Genomic DNA, 23,350 nt, shown 5'->3' on the forward strand with positions numbered 1-23,350 from the left:
CATGGGGAAATGGAGCCCAGGGTTTGGATGCCCACCTTGGCCAAGACACACTCTCTCAGCCTCGAAGGGAGGCACTGGCCACCCACCAAAGAGCCTTGCATGCCATGAGAGTCCTCCAAAGTCACAACACACGACAACAGCCATGTTTCCAAGAGGTCATGGGGAAAGGGAGCCCAAGCTTTGGATGCCCACCTTGGCCAAGACACACTCTCTCAGCCTCGAAGGGAGGCACTGCCCACCCCACACCAAGCCTTGCAAGCCAGGAGAGTCCTCCAAAGTCACAACACACGACAACAGCCATGTTTCCAAGAGGTCACGGGGAAAGGGAGCTCAGGGTTTCGATGCCCACCTTGGCCAAGACACACACTCTCAGCCTCGAAGGGAGGCACTGGCCACCGCCCAACAAGCCTTGCATGCCAGGAGAGTCCTCCAAAATCACAACACACGATAACAGCCATGTTTCCAAGAGGTCACGGGGAAAGGGAGCCCAGGGTTTAGATGCCCACCTTGGCCAAGACACACTCTTTCAGCCTCAAAGGGAGGCACTGGCCACCCCCCAACAAGCCTTGCATGCCAGGAGAGTCCTCCAAAGTCACAACACATGACAACAGCCATGTTTCCAAGAGGTCACGGGGAAAGGGAGCCCGGGGTTTGGATGCCCACCTTGGCCAAGACACACTCTCTCAGCGTCGAAGGGAGGCACTGGCCACCCCCCAACAAGCCTTGCATGCCAGGAGAGTCCTCCAAAGTCACAACACATGACAACAGCCATGTTTCCAAGAGGTCACGGGGAAAGGGAGCCCGGGGTTTGGATGCCCACCTTGGCCAAGACACACTCTCTCAGCCTCGAAGGGAGGCACAGGCCACCCCCCAACAAGCCTTGCATGCCAGGAGAGTCCTCCAAAGTCACAACACATGACAACAGCCATGTTTCCAAGAGGTCACGGGGAAAGGGAGCCCGGGGTTTGGATGCCCACCTTGGCCAAGACACACTCTCTCAGCGTCGAAGGGAGGCACTGGCCACCCCCCAACAAGCCTTGCATGCCAGGAGAGTCCTCCAAAGTCACAACACATGACAACAGCCATGTTTCCAAGAGGTCACGGGGAAAGGGAGCCCGGGGTTTGGATGCCCACCTTGGCCAAGACACACTCTCTCAGCCTCGAAGGGAGGCACAGGCCACCCCCCAACAAGCCTTGCATGCCAGGAGAGTCCTCCAAAGTCACAACACATGACAACAGCCATGTTTCCAAGAGGTCATGGGGAAAGGGAGCCCAGGGTTTGGATGCCCACCTTGGCCAAGAAACATTCTCTCAGCCTCAAAAGGAGGCACAGGGCACCGCCCAACAAGCCTTGCATGCCAGGAGAGTCCTCCAAAGTCACAACACACGACAACAGCCATGTTTCCAAGAGGTCATGGGGAAATGGAGCCCAGGGTTTGGATGCCCACCTGGGCCAAGACACACTCTCTCAGCCTCAAAGGGAGGCACTGGCCACCCACCAAAGAGCCTTGCATGCCATGAGAGTCCTCCAAAGTCACAACACATGACAACAGCCATGTTTCCAAGAGGTCACGGGGAAAGGGAGCCCGGGGTTTGGATGCCCACCTTGGCCAAGACACACTCTTTCAGCCTCAAAGGGAGGCACTGGCCACCCCCCAACAAGCCTTGCATGCCAGGAGAGTCCTCCAAAGTCACAACACATGACAACAGCCATGTTTCCAAGAGGTCACGGGGAAAGGGAGCCCGGGGTTTGGATGCCCACCTTGGCCAAGACACACTCTCTCAGCCTCGAAGGGAGGCACTGGCCACCCCCCAACAAGCCTTGCATGCCAGGAGAGTCCTCCAAAGTCACAACACATGACAACAGCCATGTTTCCAAGAGGTCATGGGGAAAGGGAGCCCAGGGTTTGGATGCCCACCTTGGCCAAGAAACATTCTCTCAGCCTCAAAAGGAGGCACAGGGCACCGCCCAACAAGCCTTGCATGCCAGGAGAGTCCTCCAAAGTCACAACACACGACAACAGCCATGTTTCCAAGAGGTCATGGGGAAAGGGAGCCCAGGGTTTGGATGCCCACCTTGGCCAAGAAACATTCTCTCAGCCTCAAAAGGAGGTACAGGCCACCCCCCAACAAGCCTTGCATGCCAGGAGAGTCCTCCAAAATCACAACACACGACAACAGCCATGTTTCCAAGAGGTCACGGGGAAAGGGAGCCCAGGGTTTGGATGCCCACCTTGGCCAAGAAACATTCTCTCAGCCTCAAAAGGAGGCACAGGGCACCGCCCAACAAGCCTTGCATGCCAGGAGAGTCCTCCAAAGTCACAACACACGACAACAGCCATGTTTCCAATAGGTCATGGGGAATGGGAGCTCAGGGTTTGGATGCCCACCTTGGCCAAGACACACTCTCTCAGCCTAATACTCCAGAGGACAGGATCAAGATTCAAAATGACCTGAATAGACTAGAAAGCTGGGCCACAGCTAACAAAATGAACTTAAACAGGGATAAATGTAAGGTACTGCACTTAGGGCGAAAAAATGAAATGCACAAATATAGGATCGGGGACACCTGGCTTAAGGAGACAACATGTGAAAGGGATCTAGGGCCCCATTCATACTGGTCAAAAGACCTGGAAGGAACTGGGCTGATCCGGATGCCCCTCCCCCGAATCGCTCCGTTACCAAGTGCCCACTACAAATTTGAAATCGAATGCATTTTGACCTGCAAATTAGAAATTGAATGCATTCTGTGTCTGCTGGCGAGGTGGCTGCTGCCAATCAAGCTATCGTCATGGTGCCGTTTGCAGGGCATCGGGGAAAGTGTCCTCCCTTTTTAAAGAGCCAGGCACAGGGGTTTCAGCGGCTGAAGCAGGGAGAGAGATGCCTCTCTCTCTCTATTTTTTTTATAAACCTGTGGGCTTTGGGGTCAGATCTGCCCCTGTCCCAGGCAAAGGATGGGATTGCCATGCATTTTTTTTTTTTTTTTGCTTTTAAAAGCAACATTTTGGCTTTCCTTTTCCTCACCAAACAAATTGTTTAAAAATGTAACATTGATTGTGAGGTCTTTTGCAACATTATTGTAGCTTCCTCCTCTGCTGAACTCTTTTCTCCTGCTTACACTTTGCCATTGCCTTCCATTGAGGCTGAGAGAGAGTGACCTCATGGGATCAATTGGGAATTTCCCTACATCCCAGGCATGTCACCCCCCCCCAAAAAAATGTGCATAGATTGTCAAAAGAGGGTGCTTCTCCTGCATCCATTTCCCTACATCCCAGGCATGTCACCCCCCAAAAAATGCGCATAGATTGTCAAAAGAGGCTGCTTGAAAAGGGGGGGGGGTTGTTGCTTTGATTGGGGTTGGACTGGATGTCCCTTGGGGATCCCTTCCAGCCTTGGGATCGTGAGGGAGAAGAGCAATGGGGAGGCTGCGGGAGTGGGAAGTAGACCACCCCCCCCCTTTTCCCTCTGACACACACACACACACACACACACACAGAGAGAGAGAGAGAGAGAGAGAGAGAGAGAGAGAGAGAGAGAGGAACCTCTCTCCCTGCTTCAGCTGCTGGAGGCCTGCTGCTGCCTGGCCAGCGACCCTCCTCCTCCTCCTCCTCCCGCCATCCCCTGGCTGCCAGGCTGGCTCTCGGGGGAGCCCCTCTCTGGGTGCCAGGCTCCAGGCTGGAAGCGGCTGCCTCCGTGGGCATGCAATGTGCCCTCCTGGGGTTGGCCAAGTCCCCCAGCAAGAGAGGCGGCCTTGAATGGCCCCGGAGGGAACAGGGGCCAGCAGGACAGCAGGAGGAGGAGGAAGAGGAGGAGGAGGAGGAGGAGGAGGAGGAGGAGGAGGAGGAGGAGAGCATCCCCTTCCTCCCGGCGCCAGGAGCCCTGCCTGCTCCTTGCCCAGCAGCAGCCCTTCTTCCCAGGGCTCTTTCCTCTTCCCCCTCCCCTCCGATGAGGGGAGGAAATGCCTTGCCCTTTGCCCACCCTCTGACCTAAATCCCTCCCTCAAGTTCTCATTCCCAGGACCCGGGTTTTTTAAAAAGAAACGGTATTTGAGCCGATTTCAAAAACACCGCGCTAGGGGCCATTTACCACGGAACGGGTGTGCAAGCCTCGGATTCGCTTGTGTGAGATTCGGGGTGAGTATGAACTTCACGTGATTGAATCGGTTTCAGAACCGATTTTTTTGGTAGTGTGAATGAGCCCTAGGAGTCCAAGCAGACCACAAGTTGAACATGAGTCAACAGTGCGATGCGGCAGCTAACAAGGCCAATGCGATTTTTGGCTGCATCAATAGAATTATAGTGTCTAGATCAAGGGAAGTAATAGTGCCACTATATTCTGCTCTGGTCAGGCCCCACCTGGAATATTGTGCCCAGTTCTGGGCGCCACAATTCAAAAAGGACATTGAGAAACTGGAGCGTGTCCAAAGGAGGGCGACTAAAATGGTGAAGGGTCTGGAAACCAAGCCCTATGAGGAACGCCTTAGGGAGCTGGGTATGTTTAGCCTGGAGAAAAGAAGGTTAAGAGGTGATATGATAGCCCTGTTTAAATATTTGAAGGGATGTCATATTGAGGAGGAAGCAAGCTTGTTTTCTCCTGCTCCAGAGACTAGGACCCGAAGCAATGGATGCAAACTTCAGGAAAGGGGATTCCACCTCAACATTAGGAGGAATTTCCTGACAGTAAGGGCTGTTTGACAGTGGAACACACTTCCTAGGAGTGTAGTGGAGTCACCCTCCTTGGAGGTCTTCAAACGGAGGCTGGATGGCCATCTGTCAGGGATGCTTTGATCTGGATTTCCTGCATGGCAGGGGGTTGGACTGGATGGCCCTTGCGGTCTCTTCCAACTCTATGATTCTATGGAAGTCAAAATCTATCCCAGAAAAGGAGGTTACCTGAAGGCCTGAGACTGGTCCATTGCGACCTCCGACTGATACTCCTTGCCTAAAGGATCCAGACTGCCCCATTGGGATCTCAGGCTGATGCTCCTTACCTGAAGCATTGAGACTGGCCTATTGGGACTTTAGGCTGTGGCTTCTTTCCTGAAGTCTATAGACTGGCCCATTGTAACTTCTGGCTCATGCTCCTTACCTGAAGGATTGGGACGGGACTATTGTGAGTTAAGGCCTATGCTTCTTGCCTGAAGGATTGACACTGGCCCATTGCAACCTCAGGTTGATTCTCCTTGCCTGAAGGATTGAGACAGGACTATTGTGACTCAAGGCCTGTGCTCCTTACCTTACCTGAAGGATTGACATTGGCCTCTTGCAACCTCATGCTGATTCTCCTTGCCTGAAGGATTGAGACGGGACTATTATGAGTTCAGGCTGGTGCTCCTTACCTGAAGGATTGAGATGATACTGTTGTGACTTCAAGGTAGAGGTCTTTACCTGAACTATTAAAAGTGTCCCATTGCAACCTCAGGCTGATGCTCCTCACTTGAAGCATTGAGACTGTCCCATTGTGATCTCAGAATCATAGACTCACAGAATCCTAAATAATAATAAATAAATTATTTATTTATAGCCCGCCTTTCCTCAGATCAAGGCGGGTTACAAGAAGTGCCATTACAAGATAAAAGTACAATAAAAACACATTAAGTATACATTAAAATAGCAATCACCAATACAATCAATGCAAACAACAACATAACAATATCCAGCCAGCTTAGGATGTACAACAACAGTAACAGTGAGGGGAAAGAGGGAGACTAACAGGGAACAGTTAGGGGAAGGCTTGTTGGAACAGGAAGGTTTTTAATTCCTTCCTGAACCGATCAAGGGAGGTGGGCGAGCGGAGCTCACCGGGAAGCGAGTTCCAGAGCTGGGGGGCCGAGATGGTAAAGGCCCTACGCGATGTTGTGGCATATTTCGAGTCTGGAACTCTTAGCAGATGCTTCCCGGCTGATCTGAGTGTGCGGGGCGGATTATATGGGGAGAGGCGGTTCTCCAAGTACCCTGGGCCCAAGTCATTTAGGGCTTTATAGGTAATAACCAACACCTGGTATTGCACTCGGAAGCGAATAGGCAGCCAATGTAGATCTTTTAATACTGGTGTTATGTGGGTGGCCCTGGAAGATCCAGTGACCAACCTAGCTGCCATGTTTTGAACCAACTGTAGCTTCTGAGTATGGTACAAGGGTTGCCCCATGTAGAGCGTGTTACAGAAATCCAAACGAGAGGTTACCAGAGCATGTACCACCGTTTCAAGGTTCCTCCGGCCCAGGAAGGGTCGCAGCTGGCGTATCAACCGAAGCTGATAACAGGTGCTCCGGACCGTCACATCCACCTGAGATGTAAGGTGGAGCGACGAGTCCAGGAGCACCCCCAAGCTGCGAACAGAGTCCTTCAAGGGAAGCGTGACCCCGTTCAGGACAGGTGGACAAACCTCCAATCCCGGACCGGGAGAACCTATCACAAGCACTTCCGTTTTCTCTGGATTCAAACTGAGTCTGTTTTCCCTCATCCAGCCCATTACCGAGTCTAGGCAGGCATCAAGAGGAGAGATGCCATCCCTGGTCACTGCTTCAGTCGGAGACACAGAGAAATATATTTGGGTGTCATCAGCGTACTGATAACACCGTGCCCCGTGTCTCCGGATAATCTCTCCCAGCGGTTTCATGTAAAAGTTAAATAGCATGGGGGACAGAATGGCTCCTTGAGGGACACCAGATGTAAGTGCCCTCTTGTCGGAGCACACGTCCCCCAGCTGCACCATCTGGAATCTGCCCGAGAGGTAGGAACGGAGCCACTGGAGCGCAGTGCCCCCGATTCCCAACTCCCTCAGGCGTTCCAGAAGGATACCGTGGTCAATGGTATCGAAAGCCGCTGAGATGTCCAAGAGCACTAACAGGGACACGCTACCCCTGTCCATGCCCAGACAGAGATCATCGACCAGGGCGACCATGGCAGTCTCAACTCCGTAGCCAGTCCGGAAGCCGGTTTGAAATGGGTTCAGATAATCCGTATCATCCAAGATCGATTGAAGCTGGATTGCAACTGCCCTCTCGATCACCTCCCCCAAGAAAGGCAATAGCGAAACAGGCAGATAATTATTATGCATCAGGGGGTCTAGGGAGGGCTTTTTTAACAGCGGTTTTACGACGGTCAATGTTAAGCTGGTTGGAAATTGCCCTTCCCTAAGAGATGTATTGATTATGGGGTGCAACAGAGTTGTTACAGCCGCACCCCCCTGAGCCGCTAGCCACGAGGGACAGGGATCGAGAGAGCAAGTTGTCTTCCTAACACTTCTAAGGATCTTGTCCACATCCTCGGTACTTACAGACTCAAAATGATCCAGTATAGTTGAGTCCATGGAAGCTCTGGAGACCTCTACACTGGTTTCTGAACAAATAATGGCATCTAGATCAGCCCTTATCCGAGAGGTTTTATCCACGAAGAAGTTGTTAAATTCGTCGCAGCAGGCCTTGGATGGTTCCAAAATAGGGTTCAGAGAGGAGGGTAGCTGAGTAAGCTCCCTCACTACCCTGAACAGCTCTGCCGGACGTGACTCCGCGGACGCGATACGCGCAGCATAGAACAAGTTCTTTGCTGCGTCTGTCGCCACTCCATAGTCCTTCAAAAGGGAATCCAGGAGTGCCTTGTCGGCTAAGTCCTGATGTGTCCGCCATTTGCGCTCTAGTCGTTGCAGGACCTGCTTCCTTGCCCGAAGATCTTCTGTATACCAGGGCTGCTTTTTGGAAGCAGGCCTGAGAGGATGCTTGGGAGCGATGCTGTGTATAGCCCTGGAGAGATCAGTGTCCCAGATGGTGGTCAGGGCATCAACAGAATCACCGTCAGATCCAACCATATACCCCTCTAGGGCTTCTTGGAACCTTTTGGGTTCCATCAGCCTTCGAGGGTGGACCATTGTAATAGGTCCACCACCCCCGGGGGGGATCTGGGTAGATGCCTTAATATTAGCCTCAACCAGGAAATGATCCATCCATGACAAGGCGGAAATGTTAGTTACTTCCGCCCACGGAGTTTCCATGTCCGTACAAAAGACCATATCGAGAGTATTACCAGCGGAATGCGTTGGCCCCGTAACCAATTGAGACAGGCCCATGGCGGTTTATGGTATCCATGAACTCTCGAGCCGCACCAGGTGGACTATAGCTGGCCGTGAAGGGGATGTTGAGGTCCCCCAGGACTAAAAGCCTGGGGGACTCCAACAGCAGCTTTGAGACCAGCTGTGTCAGCTCGATCAGGGAGTCTGTTAGCGCACGGGGTGGCCGGTAGACCAACAGAATCCCCCAGCTGTCTTTGGCTTTTAGGGTCAGGTAGATACACTCGATATGAGAGGTTTGACGAACATGGTTCCTAGTTAAGGAGAGAGTGTTCTTATGAATCAAGGCAACTCCTCCCCCGCCCACCTAACCTGGTCTGGTCCTTAACTGAGAACCCGGCAGGGAGGGCCTGTGCCCACACAGCTTCACCTTCAGGCCAGGTCTCAGTAATGCAAGCCAGGTCACAGTTCCTATCTTCAAGAAGGTCGTATATTATGTGGGTCTTATTTTTAACGGACCTGGCATTGCATAGGAGCAGAGACAGGGTTTGTGGTATGGTTGGTCTGACCCTCAGACCTCTTTGGTTAGGAAAGTGGATGGAAGGTGAGATAGATATTACACATCGATCTCGCCTTCCCCTGTAACGCATTCCCACTTTCCTACCGCCATACCTCCCCCTGCCCCACACTACTCCAATAGGAGCCCCGCTCGTACCAAGAGTGACACCCGCCTCCTCCTTGACTGAGACATCGCCCATACCCATAACCTCCCTCCTCCCTCACAATACACAAACAGCAGCAAAGAAATGACACAATCAGTCATTTCCGCTGCTATAACCCTAGCATGGATTCGCCGCAGTGCCTTCCCACCCGGACTGTACAGATGTGCAGTTGCGCAGTTGTGGAGATGTCAAAGTCCGTAGGCGGCTTCCCTGGGTCGATGCGCAGTTGCGCAGGTGTCCTCTTGAACCCAGGGGGCCTCCCGGCAGCAACAACAACAGCAACAACAACAGCAAACACAGTTCCTTGGAGGCAGACACGGGGGCGGGACGGGGGAGGAAGCCAGGCAGCCGGCTATATGCGTGCTGCTGCCACCAGCACGCCCCTTTCCCCGCCTTCCCCCAGGTGTTTCTAGTCCCTCCGCAGTCCTGGCTTGCTTGCTGAGACGCCGGTGATGTCAAAGTCCGTAGGCGGCTTCCCTGGGTCGATGCGCAGTTGCGCAGGTGTCCTCTTGAACCCAGGGGGCCTCCCGGCAGCAACAACAACAGCAACAACAACAGCAAACACAGTTCCTTGGAGGCAGACAGGGGGCGGGACGGGGGAGGAAGCCAGGCAGCCGGCTATATGCGTGCTGCTGCCACCAGCACGCCCCTTTCCCCGCCTTCCCCCAGGTGTTTCTAGTCCCTCCGCAGTCCTGGCTTGCTTGCTGAGATGCCGGTGATGTCAAAGTCTGTAGGCGGCTTCCCTGGGTCGATGCGCAGTTGCGCAGGTGTCCTCTCGAACCCAGGGGGCCGCCCGGCAGCCACAACAACAGCAACAGCAACAGCAAACACAGTTCCTTGGAGGCAGACACGGGGGCGGAAGAGTGGAAGAGACCACTAGGACCATCCAGCCCACCCCTGCCATGCAGGAACTCTCAATCAAAGCATCCAGCTTCTGTTTAAAGTTGTCCAGGGAAGGAGAATCCTCCACACTCCTAGGAAGGAGTATGTTTCATTGTCCAACAGCTCTTATTGTCAGTTAATTCCTCCTAATATTGAGGTGGAATCGCTTTTCCTGGAACTTGCATCCATTGTTCCAGGTCCTATTCTCTGGAGCAGCAGGAAACAATCTTGCTCCCTTCCAGACCCTTCACTGTTTCAGTTGGACTCCTTTGGACATGCTCCAGTTTCTCAACATCCTTTTTGAATTGTGGGGCCCAGAACTGGACACAATATTCCAGGTGGGGCCTGACCAGAGCAGAATAGTGGCACTATTACTTCCCTTGATCTAGATGCTATACTTCTATTGATGCAGCCAAAATTCGCATTGGCCTTTTTAGCTGCTGCATTGCACTGTTGTCTCATGTTCAGCTTGTGGTCTACTTGAAGTCCTAGATCCATTTTCATTCAGCCAGTTGCCCCCCATCCTGTATCTGTGCATTTCATTTTCCTGCCCTTAATGCAGTACCTTACATTTCTCCGTGTTGAATTTCATTTTGTTAGCTTTGGCCTAGTTTTCTAGTCTGTTCAGGTCATTTTGAATTTTGATCCTGTCCTCTGGGGTTTTAGCTACTCCTCCTAATTTGGTTTCAACTGCAAATTTGATAAGTATTCCCCCAATTCTGTCATCTAAGTCACTGATAAAGATGTTGAATAGCACTGGGCCCTGGACAAAACCCTACTGGACACCCCACTGGTCACTTGTCTCCAGGATGAAAAGGAGCCACTGTTGAATATCCTTTGGGTTCGGCCAGTCTACCAATGACAAATCCATGTAACAGTTGCCTTGTCCATCTTGTTTCATGTTTTTGTTTTATATACGGTTTAATTTGGTTAACTGCTATTAAGGGACATATCTATGAGATTCTATGATATGGGGTGCACTATAAACCTTTTAATAAATGAACAGGTATTGCAATCCTATATATTCATATTATCAGACATAACTCCAGAGAATGTTAGCCTTTTGGATGCCAGAAGGTTCCTCTCCTTCTTCAGAGCAAGAAGCAACACTTCAGCTACCTTCTAGAAGATAAAGCAAAAAGGCTTCCAAAAGGACTGAAGCCTTGGGAAAGTCACACTCTCTCAGCCTCAGAGGATGGCCATGGGAAACCCACTCTGAAGGAACCTGCCAAGAAAACCCCTTCAGAGACTCCCATAAGGTCACCATAAGACCTGGAAACAACTGGGAGGCAGACCCCAAGAACAACATTGGGAAATAGGTGCAAGCCTTGCCTTGGGAAAGTGTAATGTCTGGGCTCCAGTCAATGGAGGTCTTATTCAGGCAGAAAAGGGAGGTTTATGCAAATGCAGAATGACATCACTGCTACGGAAGGCTCTCTTGACCAATCAGAGAGCAAGATGAAGGTCCTTCTGGAAGCTTCCGTGAGAAGGAGATATAAGGCCTGAGAGACCAAGAGACAGTTGGGGGAATTGTGTCGGTTGGAGATCGAGAGAGAGAGAGTTAAAGAGCGGATCTTGGAAGTTAGTCTCAGAATTGGACGCTTAGGTCTATTTATTATTTTATAGCTTGTATGAATTGAATATTATATACTTACAAATATTGTACCTCAAAGACTCTTAATATCTTGTATGGCTTATATTTCAGTTATATTTTGTCATTTATAATAGATATTTCCTTGGAGTATCTAAATCCTGTTTGGGGTCCTTTCTAACTTTTGAGCCCTTTCATCCTCCATTTTGGGTTCCCTGAAGGCCTCAAACTGCCAACTGCCAAGTGCTGAGGCAGAGGCAGCCATTTTGTGTTCTGGTGGCCATTTTGTGTTCTGGCAGCCATTTTATTGTCTGCTTGTGACTGTGGGGAATATTGTTCCAGAACCTTCTCTGAGCCTCAGTTGAACAGAGGCCTCTCTTTCTCTCCTGAGGCTCCAGAGTCAGAAGGAGGCCAGGCTCCTTGGGCCAAAAGGAAGGAAGTGTGTCTTTTGTGTCTCTTTTCAGAGAGGATTTTCTTATTACACAGCTCTGCTCCTTCTGGGTTTTAACAGGGATCAGAAATGGGAGGATAGTTTTAATACAAGCCTTGTTCTTCTTCTTCACAAACATTGGGCTTTGGCTCCTAAGAGGAGGCTTGTCCCCCAAACAAGGCCAAACGTGGCTCCTTTGGGAGGTTTTAAAAGTCTCCCCAGTTTCCTTGTTATCTCGAGGGGGAGAGAGGCAGGCCAGCAACAACAAAGAGCCCTCCTTCCGACCACCATCTTGAGGGGGAGAGAGGCCTATGTGAGAGAGCAGATGAGCTGGACTTTCCCCCTTCCCTACTGTCATTCCCTTCTTCTTTTGACCATCCATTAAGAACCCAAGCCCTTCCTCCATCCCATCTGCCTTGGTCCAGGCCTTGGAGGTAGACAAGAACTACTGGACCTGATCCCCTTCTCCACCACCTCTCCCTTCTCCTTTTGTGTCGTGTCTTTTTAGATTGTAAGCCTGCGGGCAGGGAACCGTCTCACTAAAGAGTTGTATGTACAGCGCTGTGTAAATTTACAGCGCTTCATAAATAAAGGTTAATAATAATAATAGTAATAATAGATTTTCAGGCAAGAAGGAAGGAGACGGACCAGAATAACTCATATTACCAAGAATGAAACAAACCAACATAGAATTAAACAAGAACAAGAAGAAGAAGGATTAGAGACTAAAACAAACTACTTATTTTGTAAAGGAAAACCACTATTAGGAGGCTAAAAACAAGACATGGGCGCTTCTACCCTTTTAAAACCGACTCAGACTGTATCTGCACTGGAGAAATAATCCAGTTCTAAAGTGTGTTAACTCTTCTGTTTCCATCCTATGGAATCCAGGGATTTGTAGTTTGTTGTGGCATGAGAGCTCTCTGGCAGAGAAGGCTAAGTGTCCAAAGGTAAAATCCCAGGATTCCACAGCACTGAGCGGTTAAAGAAGTGTCAAAGTGCTTTATTTCTATAGTGTGGATGCAGCCTTCTTGGGAAAGGGGCTGATGCTGGGGAAAAGCACTGGTGAACTCTGGAGGTTTCAGCAGATGATTTATTTATTTATTTATGATGTACTCCTTTCACATCCCCTAATCCCTGCCACTCTAATAAGGCATGGAGTATCTGTTGTGTAGGGGAGCTGCAGTGAATCTATGCTAGGTCCAGGGGGCTTTGTTTGGTGCAGAGGGAGGAAGGGGATGCCCTCCTCTGCATCGGCCCAAAGTAGGCATGTGTCACCTGCTTATGTCACCAGCAGGATGCTGTTCTCTGTGTCTTTGAGTGTTGCAGGGTTTCTTGCCAAGCCAATCCTAACCCTGCTCCCTTTTCTCAGGAACCTCATCACGGCCTCCTTGGACACGGCTTTGGGGCCTCTCTTGCTAAAAGTGACCCAAGTGCAGGGCCACTAGGACCCCTGCCCACCTGATGGCTGACACAGAGGCCAAGAGGAGGGAGTTGGGCTCCAACAGAAAGAGGATGGAGAGGTACAACAGCTCTTTGGTGAGTCACTATGCTATTAGCTTCATCTGTGTCACTGCTGGGCCAATTTATGAAAGGAAGCAAATAAAATACTGTCCAGATTTGGCAGAGACAGTCCTGATTAATCCTCGCATTTTCAGGGGCTTTTAAAAATGTCCCAGTTGCTCTCTTCTCCTCCCAATTTCCCCCTTCTCAGCTCTCCTCAGTTCCTGAGTGCAACTGAGTTTGCAGCCCATCAACTCAAAAGTGGGGAGAGGAGAGGAAAGAAGGAGACAGGATATGGCCCTTCCCAGGAGGCTGAACCAGAAGGAAACTGCTGTGCCCTTCCTAGCTTGTGTGATCTTCCTCATAAACAACTTTGGCCATCTTCCATGCCTTCTGGGTTGCTTGTCCACATGTGTCTTGTTTTCCCCATCTATGAAATGTTGGGGGCTATGGGAGAACATCTCTGGATCTAAATATGGGGTGGGCCCAGTGGCCCTCAAGCCCAGAGTGCTCCCCAGAACTGTGATTAAAAATGACATTTGCCTCTCAAATGTGGCAAGAAATGTCTAAATGCACCATAATTCTTTGGTAGCTAAATGTACTGTATGTGTTGGGATAGTGAGTATCCTAATCCATCATCAATATCCCAGCCACGGCCTAAATTATATTGTTTATTATATTGTATATTATATTGAAAAGATTCAAGACAAACTGGATCTCAAAGGCAGTAGCTTTTTTCTTGCAAGCAGAATTTAAAGTTTATATCCTGGACTGAATTCTGAAGTGATGAAATAATATTTGGATGCACCATGTGCTTTCCTCCCCTTTTGCTTAGTCTCTCTCTGGATGAGGGCTATTTTCTGTTTCAGGTGACCTTTGCAGATGTGGCGATATACTTCACCGAGGAAGAATGGAAACTGTTGTCGAAGAAGCAGCGACTTATGTACAATCATATAATGATGGAGAATTATGGGAATGTGACCTCTGTGGGTAAGGAACTGGAATCCACTAGCATTATAGAATCACAGAGTTGGAATAGACCACAAGGGCCATCCAGTTCCACCCACTTCTGCCATGCAGGAATACACATTCCAAGCACCCTCCAGCCTCTGTTTAAAGACCTCCAAAGAAGTGGACTACACCAAACTCTAAGGGAGTATATTCCACTGTCGAATTAAAAAAGATATATAAATAAAACTTTATTTATATACCACCTTTCCTGTAGATCAAAGTGATTCACAACATAGTAAGCATGTGACTGACGCTGAAGAACAGCCAGTTGGGGCTGATATTTATACTGAAATTGTTGCTTGGGGGCAGAAGCAGAGCATTCAAAATTGCTTTAGGATGTTTTAATTGCTTTGGAATGGTTCCTGGGTGGGGAAAGAACAGGATTGTCACACCGGCTCTTAGTTCCTTCTTAGCTCTGAATTCTGATCCCATTCACAAGCCAATGTATAGCACAGTCTGAAGGCGACACTCCCAGAACTCAAAAATAACATAGCAGAATACAGAAGCAAATCTCCAGATATAGGCATTGGCGATGCACTAAACACTTTCGACACTTAAAAATAATTCACAGTCCTTGGTGGTTCTTTATCCTGAGTTGCAATATAAAACAAATATTTACTATCTCTCCTCTCTAGCTTCCATCCACTTCACAATCTCCTGTACACACAACTCCAACCCACATCAATCCACATGTGAGCTGTATCCTGTATTGGTTGTGAGTCATCTCCTGGTGCCACAGAGCATGAAGCATCCTCTGCAGTTAGCTTGCATCATGCCATGTGCTCTGACTCTGAACTCTATGGCAGTCTCACAGGAAATGATGCCACTTTTCCATTAAAATAGTTTTACATATATTTAATGGAATATTTTTCAACGGCCTGACTATCTGCTTCTACTGATTTCCTCATGGCAGTTCCCCTTCAATCTCTTCTTTGGTAGCTCCTATGAGTAAGGATACAATCATGATATGGATTTGGGGGCATCCAGAACACGGTCATGCTCAGGTCACTCATACCAATTTTATTAATTTGATCTCAAATAGGGAAGGGTGAACGTGGGGCTAAATCTTGGGGTAACACTTTCCTCTCTTAACATTGAGATTCAGTCTTGTCTGTCATTGTCCTCCTTTACAGAAGAATTTGTCAGGCATGAGAGAGTCCACACAAGAAAGAAGTCACATAGATGCCAGCACTGTGGAAAATGTTTTTCTTCAAATGCACACCTAGTGAGACATCAGAGAGTCCACACAGGAGAGAAGCCACACAAATGCCAGCATTGTGGGAGATGTTTTTCTTCAAAGTCAGACCTAGTGAGACATCAGAGAGTCCACACAGGAGAGAAGCCATACAAATGTCAGCGTTGTAGGAGATGTTTTTCTTCAAAGTCATGCCTAGTGATACATCAGAGAGTCCACACAGGAGAGAAGCCATACAAATGCCAGCATTGTGGGAGATGTTTTTCTCGGAAGTCATACCAAGTGATACATCAGAGAGTCCACACAGGAGAGAAGCCATACAAATGCCAGCGTTGTGGGAAATGTTTTTCTCAGAAGTCAATCCTAGAGACGCATCAGAGAGTCCACACAGGAGAGAAGCCATACAAATGCCAGCGTTGTGGGAGATGTTTTTCTCAGAAGTCAATCCTAGAGAAGCATCAGAGAGTCCACACAGGAGAGAAGCCATACAAATGCCAGCGTTGTGGGAGATGTTTTTCTCAGAAGTCAATCCTAGAGACGCATCAGAGAGTCCACACAGGAGAAAAGCCATACAAATGCCAGCGTTGTGGGAGATGTTTTTCTCAGAAGTCAATCCTAGAGACGCATCAGAGAGTCCACACAGGAGAGAAGCCATACAAATGCCAGCGTTGTGGGAGATGTTTTTCTTCAAACTCATGCCTAGTAAAACATCAGAGAGTCCACACAGGAGAGAAGCCATACAAATGCCAGCAGTGTGGGAAATGTTTCTCTCAGAAGTCACACCAAGTGACACATCAGAGAGTACACAAAGAAGAGAAGCCACTTTATTTTTGTCAATAACGAATATATATAAAATTTAATTCAGTGTTGCCAAGAAAAGGCCCTTGTGATTGTGTTTGTAAGGTTTGTCTGTCCATATGTCTGTTGTAATTTGTTAAGTTTAGATTTTAATTGTTAATAGTATAGATAGTTGCTTTGGGTTGTGAATTTGGCTGGGGGTTGTGGGTTGTGGTATAGGTTATCTAGATGTGGAGCTGGGATTTGTTGCAGCTGTCTAGAATAGTTATGGGAATGATAGCTTTTGCAATGTGTGGGATGTTGGCTGAAGAAAGTTGGAGGCTTGTATTAACAGAAAGGGCTAGTTTCTGGGGGTGGCAAAGGGGACCTTGTTTCCTGTGGGGCATAGACTGTGGGAACTGGAGGTGGGGGCTAGGATTGGAAGAGGTTTTGGGGCTTGCAGTGGGCAGTTCTGACTCTGTGTTCTCAGTAAAGTTCTTTGCTATTTCAACACACTGGATTCTTTAATGCACAGAAGTTCTGCATTTGCACAAAACTGAACCTTTCTTTTCTCCTCAGTCCTCACCTCCATTCCCAGCCATAAGAACAGCAGAGGCAAACACACATACACACAAATACACAGGATACACAAAGAGAGCTTGATTTCCAAAGCAGAGCCTTCCTTTCTTGCCTTTCCCTCCTGAGTCCAGCTCTGCATCTTGGGCTCCATTGCAGTCTCCTCAAAGGAAGAATGGAGGGAAGGAAGGGGAGACCACTGAACCCCCGGCACATACCTTCCTTTCCCACAAAGGCCTTAGTGGAATAAGCAGCAGCATCTGGGCCCTGGCAATCCCTGCGCATGCTGAGAAGGGGCTTTGAGAGGGATGTTGTGGTCGGCCAGGACCAAAAGCCTAGGCGACTCCAGCAGCAGCTCATAGACCAGTTGTGTCAGCTTGGCTAGGGAGTCTGTTAAGAAACGGGGCGGAAGTAGGCCAAGAGAATCACCAGTCTTTCCCTAGTCTTTAAGCTGAGGTAAATACATTCGATGTGGTCCATCATATGGATAGGTATCCTGCTCAAGGAAAGATTGTCTTCATGGACCAAAGGTGCTCCCCTTACCTGCTCACTGCTCAGGTCTCCGTGAAACAAGCCAGGTCAGCCTCTTGGTCCAGTAGGAGATCATGGACTATGTGTGTTTTATTTTTGACTGACCTGGCATTACACAAGAGCAGGGAAAGGTTCTGTGGTTGGTTTGGTATGCTCTCCAGGTCTTTTGCGATAGCAGGGGGAATGGAAGGGGAGAGAGATATCTGTCAGGGTCCTAATTGCAGCTCCTCTTGAAACACAAAAGGCAGTACTTTGAAAAAGAATAGCTTTTATTGAAGAAGAAGATACATGTCATAGAAGTGACTTTTTTGTCAAGAATGAAAGAAAGTATAAGCATATCCCTTTTATAACCATATGAATCCACCCCACTCTATTTACCAATGAAGCTAATTAATTGGATAGCCCTTTCCCGCACAGCGTTCTCCCGCCCTTTTCTGCGCAGTGTCCTCCCATCCGGGATTCTGGCAGCTCTCCTAAAAGCAATTAAGCTCTCATGTGCCTTTTCTCAACCACTGCACCTGTGGTCTTGGACCACAGAACTCAGCCACACAACAGTTTTCATTAACATTATGGCTTAACAATGTATATATATCCCCATCAATCCCAATCTAATATGATACCATGTGAAAATATAATAAGCATAAACCCATAATACAGTACAAAAATACCAATAACTCTCTAGGTTCCCCCTCCTTTTACAGAGACCAGTCTTTTAAACTCAAGCCTCTGTTAGAAGTATGATTCCCACACATTCCAATCCTAGCAAACAAGCAGATTCTCTATTATTATTATTTACGTTATTTATACCCCGCCCTTCAGCCCTAATGGCTCTCAGAGCTGCTTACAATCATTATTTTTAATAAGACGGTTCCCTGCCCTCAGGCTTACAACCTAAAAGACAAGACACAAAAAGAGAAGGGAATGGTGAGGAGGGGAGGGGGTCAGGTCCAGCAATTCTTCTCTCCCTCTGAGGCCTGGACCAAGGCAGATGGACTAGAGGGAGGGCTCTTCTTCTTCAGGCTAGCCCTGGTGGAGTCGGGCCAGCCTATTCCCTCCCTCCCCGGCCAAAGGATGACAGTTATGGAGGGAGGAGCCTCTATCTTCAGGCTAGCCCTAGTGGAGCTGGACCAACCTATTCACTCCCTCCCCGGCCAAAGGATGACAGTTATGGACGGAGGAGCCTCTATCTTCAGGCTAGCCCTAGTGGAGCTGGACCAACCTATTCACTCCCTCCCAGGCTGAAGGATGACAGTTATGGACGGAGGAGCCTCTATCTTCAGGCTAGCCCTGGTGGAGCTGGACCAACCTATTCACTCCCTCCCAGGCTGAAGGATGACAGTTATGGACGGAGGAGCCTCTATCTTCAGGCTAGCCCTGGTGGAGCTGGACCAACCTATTCACTCCCTCCCAGGCCGAAGGATGACAGTTATGGAGGGAGGAGCCTCTATCTTCAGGCTAGCCCTAGTGGAGCTGGACCAACCTATTCACTCCCTCCCCGGCCAAAGGATGACAGTTATGGAGGGAGGAGCCTCTATCTTCAGGCTAGCCCTGGTGGAGCTGGACCAACCTATTCACTCCCTCCCCGGCCAAAGGATGACAGTTATGGAGGGAGGAGCCTCTATCTTCAGGGTAGCCCTGATGGAGTTGGGCCAGCCTATTCTCTCCCTCTCAAGCCGAAGAATAACAGTTATGGAGGGAGGAGACTCTATCTTCAGGCTAGCCCTGGTGGAGCTGGGCCAGCCTATTCCCTCCGTCCCAGGCCGAAGGATGACAGTTATGGAGGGAGGAGCCTCTATCTTCAGGCTAGCCCTGATGGAATTGGGCCAGCCTATTCTCTCCCTCTCAAGCCGAAGGATAACAGTTATGGAGGGAGGAGCCTCTATCTTCAGGCTAGCCCTGGTGGAGCCTATTCTCTCCCTCCCAGGCCGAAGGATGACAGTTATCTTAACATGACAGATTATCTTAAGATGACAGATTCTTTAGCCATGATCTCTCTACCTCTTTCTAGTATTTTCTATTAAAGCACATATTAAAACTTATTATTGTAACCTACCATAAATCTCATCTATTTCAACTCTAATCTAAACCTAAACCTATAACCCTTATGGCATGTATCCCTAAATGAATAAATGAATGAATAAATGGATTCATGACATATTGTGACTTCAAGCTGGTGCTGTTTACCTGAATGAGACTGGCCCATTGTGACCTAAGACTGATGCTCCTTGCCTGCAGCAATGAGATGGGACCATTGTGAATTTAGGCTAATGCTGCTTACCTGAAAGTTTGAGACGTGACCATTGCAACCTGAGGCTGATGCTGCTTACCTAAAGGATTGAGATTGGCGCATTGCAACCTGAGGCTGATTCTCATTGCCTGAGAGACTGAGACTGGCCCATTTTGACTTCAGGCTGATGCTCCTTGCCTGAATAAGGAGTTTTGTAATTACAAAACTACACATTGAGATAGCACTATTGTGACTTCAGGGTGGTGCTCTTTACCTGAAGGATTGAGACTGGCCCATTGCAACCGCAGGCTGATGTTACTTGCAAGAGACTGGTCCATTGTGTGTCAGAACTAGTGTATAAGAGTTCTGTCATTAAGGGTGAAAATATTAGGGTTTGGTTATTAAAGTAGGATTACAGTGGTAGTTCATAGTAGGTAGTGTAGAGTGATGGGTATAGAAAGCACTAATGGAAAGTGATAGAAGGACAGATGGAGTGGCTTTTAGATGAAGGAGGGCGTATGGAGAGAGGGATGGGGTTGTAGCTGTAGACTGGCTATCAAGGAGGAGTGAAGCTGGCTTGGAAACACCGCTCTTCAAGGTGATGCTGTCTGGGAGAAGGGAAGTAAGCAAGCTTGTTTTCTGCTGCTCCAGAGAACAGGACCCGGAACAATGGATGCAAGCTACAGGAAAAGAGATTCCACCTGAACATTAGGAGGAACTTCCCGACAGTAAGGGCTGTTCGACAGTGGAATGCACTCCCTCGGAGTGTAGTGGAGTCTCCTTCCTTGGAGGTCTTTAAACAGAGGCTGGATGGCCATCTGTCAGGGATGCTTTGATTTGGATTTCCTGCATGGCAGGGGGTTGGACCGGATGGCCCTTGCGGTCTCTTCCAACTCTACGATTCTATGATTCTATGATTCTAGGTATACACAACCTTGGTATTTATGCACCCTCCGCCTGTGTTGCTTTAGCTTGGGAATTGGGGGCTTGCTTAGGGAGGGGTTGAGTGGGTTAAGAAGGGAGCAAGTGCCTTTGGACTTCAGACTTTGCAAAAAGGTGTTAATGGATGTTTCTGCCTGGATTCATCAATAAAGCTTCTTTTGTTTCAAATGAGCTTGATTTTTTGAGCACAGGACTGACTCCAGATATTGCAGTTTGCAAAGTCTCACAGTTTTAACTCCAATGGAGATCCAGGAACAAGAAGAGTTCTTAGGGAACCTGGTGGTTCTGGAGATCCTGGTGGTGGAGGAGCAGGTGCCTTCTTCAGAGGAACTAGGGGCCAAGCCCAAGACTGGGAAACCTCCTGAAACTCACACCATCCAGGCCACCACTGGAGGATTTGGGTTTCGGGCCCCAGACTGGGGAAAGGAAGGCCGTCGGGGGGCAGAGAGACAGCCTCGGACCTGGCAGCGGGGGAGTCAGTTGATAGTTGCCCCAGGATAGAAGAACCTCAGGTAGATGTTTATCGAATGGAGGAAGACATAAAGGAATTAAAGGACCTTATGAAGTGGATGGTGCCCAACTTAAAGATGTGGAGGAGGAAGATGTCAGAGGCGAACCAAGGGCAGCTGATGCTCTTTCCCTGAAGCACTGGGACTGTCCCATTGTGACTTCAGTCTGATGCTCCTTGCCTAAAGCATTGAGACTGTCCCATTGTGACTTCAGTCTGATGCTCCTTGCCTGAAGCATTGAGACTGTCCCATTGTGACTTCAGTCTGATGCTCCTTGCCTAAAGCATTGAGACTGTCCCATTGTGACTTCAGTCTGATACTCCTTGCCTGAAGCATTGAGACTGTCCCATTGTGACTTCAGTCTGATGCTCCTTGCCTGAAGCATTGAGGCTGTCCCATTGTGACTTCAGTCTGATGCTCCTTGCCTGAAGCATTGAGACTGTCCCATTGTGACTTCAGTCTGATACTCCTTGCCTGAAGCATTGGGACTGTCCCATTGTGACTTCAGTCTGATGCTCCTTGCCTGAAGCATTGAGACTGTCCCATTGTGACTTCAGTCTGATGCTCCTTGCCTGAAGCATTGAGACTGTCCCATTGTGACTTCAGTCTGATGCTCCTTGCCTGAAGCATTGAGACTGTCCCATTGTGACTTCAGTCTGATGCTCCTTGCCTGAAGCATTGAGACTGTCCCATTGTGACTTCAGTCTGATGCTCCTTGCCTGAAGCATTGAGACTGTCCCATTGTGACTTCAGTCTGATGCTCCTTGCCTGAAGCATTGAGACTGTCCCATTGTGACTTCAGTCTGATGCTCCTTGCCTGAAGCATTGGGACTGTCCCATTGTGACTTCAGTCTGATGCTCCTTGCCTGAAGCATTGAGACTGTCCCATTGTGACTTCAGTCTGATGCTCCTTGCCTGAAGCATTGAGACTGTCCCATTGTGACTTCAGTCTGATGCTCCTTGCCTGAAGCATTGAGACTGTCCCATTGTGACTTCAGTCTGATGCTCCTTGCCTGAAGCATTGAGACTGTCCCATTGTGACTTCAGTCTGATGCTCCTTGCCTGAAGCATTGAGACTCCCATTGTGATTTCCAAATCCTTCACCATTTTAGTCGCCCTCCTTTGGATGTGCTCCAGTTTCTCAACATCCTTTTTGAATTGTGGCGGCCAGAACTGGACACAATATTCCAGGTGGGGCCTGACCAGAGGAGAATAAGTGGCACTATTACTTCCCTTGATCTAGACACTATAGCTCTATTGATGCAGCCTAAAATCGCATTGGCCTTTTTAGCTGCCACATCACACTGTTGACTCATGCTCAACTTGTGGTCTGCTTGGACTCCTAGATCCCTTTCACATGTAGTTTCATTCAGCCAGGTGTCGCCCATCCTATATCTATGCATTTTATTTTTCCGCCCTAAGTGCAGTACCTTACATTTCTCCATATTGAATTTCATTTTGTTAGCTTTGGCCCAGCTTTCTAGTCTGTTCAGGTCATCTTGGCCTCAGAGGGAGCCATCAGGCAGACCAGCAACATCAGGGACTGCCTGAAGGAAGAGGCCCCTCCCTCCTCAACTGTCATCTCGGCCTCAGAGGGAGCCATCAGGCAGACCAGCAACATCTTGGACTGCCTGAAGGAAGAGGCCCCTCCCTCCTCAACTGTCATCTCGGCCTCAGAGGGAGCCATCAGGCAGACCAGCAACATCAGGGACTGCCTGAAGGAAGAGGCCCCTCCCTCCTCAACTGTCATCTCGGCCTCAGAGGGAGCCATCAGGGAGACCAGCAACATCAGGGACTGCCTGAAGGAAGAGGCCCCTCCCTCCTCAACTGTCATCTCGGCCTCAGAGGGAGCCATCAGGCAGACCAGCAACATCTTGGACTGCCTGAAGGAAGAGGCCCCTCCCTCCTCAACTGTCATCTCGGCCTCAGAGGGAGCCATCAGGCAGACCAGCAACATCAGGGACTGCCTGAAGGAAGAGGCCCCTCCCTCCTCAACTGTCATCTCGGCCTCAGAGGGAGCCATCAGGCAGACCAGCAACATCAGGGACTGCCTGAAGGAAGAGGCCCCTCCCTCCTCAACTGTCATCTCGGCCTCAGAGGCAGCCATCAGGGAGACCAGCAACATCAGGGACTGCCTGAAGGAAGAGGCCCCTCCCTCCTCAACTGTCATCTCGGCCTCAGAGGGAGCCATCAGGCAGACCAGCAACATCTTGGACTGCCTGAAGGAAGAGGCCCCTCCCTCCTCAACTGTTATCTCGGCCTCAGAGGGAGCCATCAGGCAGACCAGCAACATCAGGGACTGCCTGAAGGAAGAGGCCCCTCCCTCCTCAACTGTCATCTCGGCCTCAGAGGGAGCCATCAGGGAGACCAGCAACATCAGGGACTGCCTGAAGGAAGAGGCCCCTCCCTCCTCAACTGTCATCTCGGCCTCAGAGGGAGCCATCAGGCAG

At 49.4% G+C, this 23,350-nt stretch overlaps 1 protein-coding gene and 1 long non-coding RNA gene across 2 annotated transcripts in view; one reads left to right on the forward strand and one right to left on the reverse strand.

Annotated features, from left to right (window-relative positions):
- Positions 1-23,350, reverse strand: part of LOC149301511 (uncharacterized) — a 235,000-nt gene that overhangs the window by 107,032 nt on the left and 104,618 nt on the right. The window lies entirely within an intron of this gene.
- On the forward strand, positions 13,004-15,395 carry LOC149301515 (uncharacterized). The gene is made up of 3 exons (XR_016272224.1): positions 13,004-13,168; positions 13,968-14,122; positions 15,277-15,395. It is a non-coding gene; the product is annotated as an uncharacterized LOC149301515 (long non-coding RNA).

The sequence above is a fragment of the Sceloporus occidentalis genome, unplaced genomic scaffold (genome assembly GCF_023333645.1).
Source record: "Sceloporus occidentalis isolate IW3139 unplaced genomic scaffold, rSceOcc1.0.p SCAF_21, whole genome shotgun sequence".
Taxonomy (NCBI): domain Eukaryota; kingdom Metazoa; phylum Chordata; class Lepidosauria; order Squamata; family Phrynosomatidae; genus Sceloporus; species Sceloporus occidentalis.